This window comes from Durio zibethinus, chromosome 8 (assembly GCF_047325235.1).
Source record: "Durio zibethinus cultivar Kanyao isolate XHJ-2024 chromosome 8, ASM4732523v1, whole genome shotgun sequence".
NCBI classification, from domain to species: Eukaryota; Viridiplantae; Streptophyta; class Magnoliopsida; order Malvales; family Malvaceae; genus Durio; species Durio zibethinus.
In genome coordinates, this window is record NC_143169.1 from 28,601,040 (window position 1) to 28,607,337 (window position 6,298).

Here is a 6,298-nt window from a genome sequence, read left to right on the forward strand (position 1 = left end):
ACCACCCATGACATCGTGAGAAGTCCACTAAACCTTATCATTTAGAGGAAAGAGAAGTCATAACAAGGTTTTTGTAGATGAATTTGTAGAAGGATCAATGTTGAAACCCCACTCGATGAACGACCCACGGATGCGTTAACAAAACATCGAGGGGGCGAAGGTGCCCTCGTGCCCCTTCTGACCTCGGGCAGACGAGACGGTCACTTCATGCCCCCTACCGGGTGGGTGAAATGATTGATGTCGTGTCACTCGCTGTCGAACAACGAACCTTTGATGTAAATTGCGCCAAGGAACCAAAACAAAAATAGAGCACGTGCACCATCACCATTCCTTTCACGGTGCGTGCGTGGGTAGTGTCGCGACTCCTTTTGTTGTGAAAAAATGAAAGGACTCTCGACAACAAATATCTCAGCTCTCACATCAATGAAAAACATAGCGAAATGTGATACTTGGTGTGAATTGCGGAATCTCGTGAACCATCGAGTCTTTGAATGCAAGTTGCACCTCTGTCACTTGTCACCACCATAGTAGGCCACTATCCTATCATTGCAAGTTAATAAGATAGAAATTTGAATGATGCATCACTAGCACAAAGGTCGTGCAATCCATCAATTATCATGAATCATAAGAGAAATGAACCAAGCCTATGTCAAACTTTTATCTATTAAATGTATCATTTCCAGAATGTGGGGTTTGTTGTAAGTATTAACACTATAATTACTATGGTTATCCGAGTAGTAGATACCATCAAACAAACTATAACTAATTTAATAAGCCACTCACAATTTCATAGTATGAATTACTTCATTCTTACACATGCATGGCTTAATCTTTAAGACAAGCATATGACTACTGGTAGGATCAACCAAGTAACTTTCTTTTAGGATGTTGGCACAACATGGACCTCAATGCATTAATTGAGTGGTAGATAGGGCCAACATAGAGCACAAGTGTCATGCATGCCGAGCACATAAAATACGTAGCATCGAACAAATAAGGGTCAAAAGCTAGTGCTTACAAAACATTTTGCATTCAAGAACATGATCGAACACTAGTGCAGCAATGCAGCCATGGAGGTTTAGGTGTCATGCTTGGGACACGAGGCACAATTAAGGTTCAACCCATAGCCTTTAAGGACACAAGATGGATGAGGGATGGCAAGACATCTAGTTTTCATCAGTTTAGGCATGAAACATAAGATTCTGATTGTGCCCTCATAGCATGATGACCACATGGATGGGCAGATTGAAGAGGATGATAGGTCAATAGTTTGATGCATCAAGCATGGAGCCTGCCAACATGCACAACCATAACACCACTCATATGTCCATTGCGTACAAGTAGTAGCATCTATGCACATTGATGCATAACCCACCCATTCAATTACTTAATGAATGAGTATAAGAAATGAAGTATGAGGCCTTACCACAATCGCTTGGCATAGGAAAAACACAAGCCAGGGCCATGAGACTGCTGTTACCATCCAACAGGCAACAACAGCATGACAACACCAATGCTTGATCTACTTGGGGCTGCACACAAAAACTCCACTATCACCACCCCAGGGTGACACTGCTCGATTCAAGACTTGTTCTTGGGATCTTAGGTAGCATCATCTATATGCACGAGCTTGGCCAAGCCAAGGCATTTTTCTAATTAACGATAAGGGACCACAAGACTACCAAATACTTGAGGGACTTGGCCAGACCAAGCCTATGACCATAGCTTCTACTTGCACCAACCTAGGGAGCTATTTCTTGATTTAGGGACTTGGTTTAAGGTATGGGGTAGCATTAGCAGTAGGTGTCATTTTATAGGGGCTTAAGCCTAGCACACATATGGCCTTAGGGTAGAAACAACCATCCATGTGCCTAAGTTAGCCTCTTTTCCAACTCTATGCTGAATGCTTGTGCCGTGCATTCCATTGGCTCAATTTCGTGATCCACCTTTCTCTTTAGTTATAACCTCTTGGGCAATTTAATTGGCATCATGTTTCTAAATGACTCTAGCACCTCTAGTACTTCCAAGGGGTAGTCAACACTGTTTTGCTTGGACTTTTCCATCTTTAAGGCTATAAGGAAAGTGTCTTTTTTTTTTCTACTCACTCTCCTAGGCAATTTTATGGCAAACAGCATCTTGGTCCTTGACCTTGATTCTTATCTCATCGACGTGATGCATCGGTATCGACTATCCAATATGCAAATACAAAAGGGGAAAGACACCACAAGTGCACTAATATGGTCAAGGAATTCTAAACCAACAACAAGATCATAATCATCTAAAAGAATTACCTCGATTGATTCCTTGCCTTTCCACTCCCCAAGTTATAGCTCCACTCCATGTGATATGTCAATTGTTGGATCTCTTTAGGGTTAACTGTTTTGTCATAATAGCCCATTTTTATACCTTTAGGTTTAACTTTTGGGTTGTATCTCCAGATACGAATAAATAAGATACTCTTGTGTCTATAAGTGCATTCAGTTTCTTACCCTCAATTATCATGTCTACAAACATCAATCCTTTCTACTTGCGGCACCCTTTGGCCTAGATTGAATTTATCACTATCAGACCAAGCTTCATGGTTTCCTTCCCTAACTCATCACCATCCTCCTTGTTGATGGTAGATAGCTAGGTTTTCTTAGGGTAACTCTCGACAAGTGTGGACCTTTACAAATGTAACAAGCAGTGGCTCACGATCCTTATTGTTCCACTACCTTGGCTTCTACTTTCCATTTGGTGGCTTGCCTTGACCATTCTTGGTCTATCGACCTTTGTCCCCATCCTTGGACTATTGGTCTTTGTCTCCCTCCATGGACTATCGGTCTCTGCCATCACATTTTGGCTTAAATGACTCAAACTTCTTTTATGGCCAAATCTCTACCAAGGATTTAGTAGCTATCATGGCTTTGGCCAGATCTTTGACACCCTTTCATTGTAACTCATTCTTGGCCCATGATTTGAGTCCATCCATGAAACAAAAGAGACCTTTCTCTTCTCGAAGGTTTGAAATTTGAAGCATTAGTTCTAAAAACTCTCAAACATACTCCCATACCTTGCCTTTTTGACTAAGCTTCTAAATTTTCACCCTTAACTCATCATTAGCATACTTAGGGTAGAACTACTACTTAAACTTTGCCATGAACTCCTCCCAAGTCTAGACAATAGCATCTCTATAGCTTGCATCATTACACCTGCATCTCCACCATAACAATGCAATGTCAACCAAATACATAGAGGCTATACTTACCTTAGTGGCATCCTCATCAATGCCCATGGCTTGAAAGTATTGCTCCATTTCCCATAGAATGTTTTCCATATCTTTTATGGACCTAGCTCCCTTACACTCCTTTGGCTTGGGAACTGCCACTTAAGCCTTAGTTGTTATAGCTAACACACCATTTCCAATGGTTGCCTTGCATGTTGTTAGCTCCTCTTTGAGCTCATTCATCTCTTTGCACATCACCTTAACCATGTACTCTAAGGATTCATTCTTTTGGGTGAACATATGGATGGTTTTGTTGAGCACACCATGAAATCCTTCCTTCATCTCCTTTTTAGTTTCCTCAAACTTTTCCCTAAGTTTTAACACTATCACCTTCAACTTAGCTAAATGGCCAGTCATGATTGACATCATGTCTTTCAAGGTAGCCTTTTTCCCCTTTCCATAGGTTGGCTCCTAGACCTCTAGTTGTTAGATACCAACATATCTTAGAGTTGCCATTTCCTTGAACACTTTGAGTGTGAACTAAACACAACCTTGAAGTAAATCCTGCTCTAATACCAATTATCATGGGTTAAGACTTAGCTTCGACTCGTGCAACTCCAAGACTTGAGAATGGACTCATTCGGTGTCTTAGATCAGCCTTTAATTGAACTAATGCATAGGCACGCAGTACTCTAGGGCCAATCACCCAAGTTACTGCTAGACAAGGCTACACATAAGATGTTTAATGGAAAGCTAAAGAGAACAATAGAGATAGGAAAGAGAAAACTTGTATTATTCAAGTTATGATGTGTACATCAAATGAGGGAATGAAAGCCCTCTATTTATAGTTGAAGCCCCTATGAATCAAGGCTAGGATTGACTCAATCCAATGGCTATTATAAAGTCTAAGATTACAAAGAGATTACATGAGATATATATCAAGATTTTAAATTGTACAGGGAAATATACTATCCTTAGTAGTCTCCAAATCCTTCTAGAATGCTCTATCTGTTATGTTTGTTTAGGCCTGTGCTTTGTTGGGTCTACTAGGGATTTCATCACTTGGCTAAATCGGTTGTAATGGAGAACACCATTTTTTCCCAACCCCAAAAGGGTGTGGTGTAAAAAAATCAAGTGAGAAGACTTTGATGGGTGCGGTAGGGGGAGGAATGAATTGAAGTGACAAAGGGCTGAATCTTAGTGGATTGTGGTAGTAAGGCCACTCTACCCCTTACAATACCCCATTACGTATTTTAGTCATTTGTAAAGGATTCTACCCATTGGTCAATGATAATTGAGCTCCAAGAGTCCTAGATGGCCTGTCTGCCATGAGGGCTGCACCTACGACATTTGTTCTTTTGGTCCATGGGCCCCGACTATAGGTTGGCAATTGAATGATCGGCATGTGCATTGCTTCTAGCCTAGATTCTTACTTAGAGGCATTTAGTCATAATCCAAAGCTTGGTAGCTTCATGGCACTAACTTTTTAATTGAGTATGATGACCAATTGAATGAATCAATGGTTCCTCACATACTAGGTTGAATTACTATTGTGACACTGCCATCAGTAAGGTAAAACTAACCTATCTCATGACAATCTAAACCTAACTTACATTCCCTATTACTGTGTTAACAATCCAACATTTGGTGAATTATGCTTCACAATGTAAGAAAAGCAGACATCGAAGGATCAAAAAGCAATGTCACTATGAACACTTGGCTACCACAAGCTAGTTATCCTTGTGTTAACTTTTCTAACACCTCTAGCTTTAAATTTCAAATGATTGATAGGCCGTGTTTTCATAGTTCATATTTATATTGGAAATTAGAATCAAACAAGCTTTTACCCTTTTGTTCCACATGAGATTTTTATTCTCATTAAGTTCATTTTCGGACACTTGCATTATCTTTTAATAGATGTGCTACCCCAGCCAATCTACCCACTTGACATTGTCTTCTACCATGATCAATCGAGCAAGGCCAGCCTTGGGTCTAAAATAAGGGGTCATGCCTTGCCTCTGATTCATCGAATAGGTAAAATAATGTTAAAAGTAGTGGTATTTCAATTTTGCTCGAGGGCTCCCACTTGTCCTACACCTATCAAGTCATTTCACAAAGTTGGACTAGAGTCAAGCTTAACAAGGTCTTCTTTCCCTATTGATTCTACCAAGCCCATTCCATTGGCTATGGTTTCCCTAGATGGCAGACAGGGATAGTGGGAATCTCATTAATTCATTCATGTGCATCACTAATTAGTTGATGAGGCATTTGGCTACCTTCAAAGAGTTATAGTTACTCCTACCATTTACCTGTGCATGGTTAAATTTCTTCACTTTGACATTCAGAGCACTGGGTAGAAATCACATTGCGTGAGCATCCGTAGAGACCTTCGCAATGCTTTGTTTTAATTAAACAGTCAAATTCCTCTTGTCTGTACTAGTTTTAAGTCAACTATTTATCACTTAAAAAATGCCCCTGAGGGTGCCATTCCCAACCATCCCCTGATTGGCATGTAGTGACCTACTCTCACCATGGGAGCAGTTCAAGCAGTGCACCAACACCAAATGGGTTCAGGATTGGGACCTCCATACCTAGCCCTCAGAGCTAATCCTTTTGTCGAGGTTACAGATCCATTTTACTTACTTCTTTTGCCAACACTATTCCATTGACAAGAAGCTATTCACTTTAGAGACCTGATGGATTATAAGTACCATCGAGTGCAGATAGCACTCAGTCCTCTAGATTTTCAAAGCCTATTGGGGGCGCACTGAACACCATGCAACATGCCGTGCTTTTTTTAGCCATTAAACCCTACTTCTGATTGAGCCATTTTTTAGGTGGGCAGGTTGTTAAACAAAAAAGAAAACTTTTCCCAAGGCTCCTACTGATGTCTTTAAACTACCTAATGTCGCCATCAATCATCATGTCCTAGTTTAGGAATTTTAACCTGATTCCCTTTTGTAGCTTATGCTGGATGCACTATCGGATAGGCTTCCCTTATCTCTTAGGATTGACCAACCCATGTGTAAGTGCTATTCACATGGGACCTTTCCACTCTTAGGCTTAAACCCCGACCCATGACACATGCACGAG

At 40.7% G+C, this 6,298-nt stretch overlaps 3 pseudogenes; 2 read left to right on the forward strand and 1 right to left on the reverse strand.

The window, feature by feature from the left end:
• Positions 1–100, forward strand: part of LOC149517843 (18S ribosomal RNA) — a 1,804-nt pseudogene extending 1,704 nt beyond the window's left edge.
• A 288-nt stretch (positions 101–388) lies between these two features.
• LOC149517844 (5.8S ribosomal RNA) lies at positions 389–519 on the forward strand (annotated as a pseudogene).
• A 3,857-nt stretch (positions 520–4,376) lies between these two features.
• Positions 4,377–5,871, reverse strand: LOC149517845 (25S ribosomal RNA; annotated as a pseudogene).
• Positions 5,872–6,298: the final 427 nt, after the last annotated feature.